The 243-nt window shown below is 46.5% G+C and overlaps 1 protein-coding gene across 1 annotated transcript in view; it reads left to right on the forward strand.

The window, feature by feature from the left end:
* The window catches only part of arl9 (ADP-ribosylation factor-like 9), a 6,235-nt gene that overhangs the window by 3,479 nt on the left and 2,513 nt on the right, over nt 1-243 (forward strand). The window lies entirely within an intron of this gene.

Consider the following 243-nt stretch of genomic DNA (forward strand, 5'->3'; position numbering starts at 1 on the left):
TAGAACGAAATGAATGCCGTGAATAAACCGAAATACACGTGTTGAAGCCGTTCGCTGCTGATTACTACGCCCCCCCCGCGCGGGCCGAATACTCGCTGCTGATTACTACCGAATATCCGGAGCCCGAAAAATGGTATTCGGGAAAGCCCTACTCCTGACAGCCTGTCAGTATCTCATGCAGTTCAATGATCCAGTAATGAGTGACCAGACAGTAAAGAATAAACATATAATTGTTTAGCTTGT

The sequence above is a fragment of the Notothenia coriiceps genome, unplaced genomic scaffold, assembly GCF_000735185.1.
Source record: "Notothenia coriiceps isolate Sejong01 unplaced genomic scaffold, NC01 NC01_scaffold00031333, whole genome shotgun sequence".
NCBI lineage: Eukaryota > Metazoa > Chordata > Actinopteri > Perciformes > Nototheniidae > Notothenia > Notothenia coriiceps.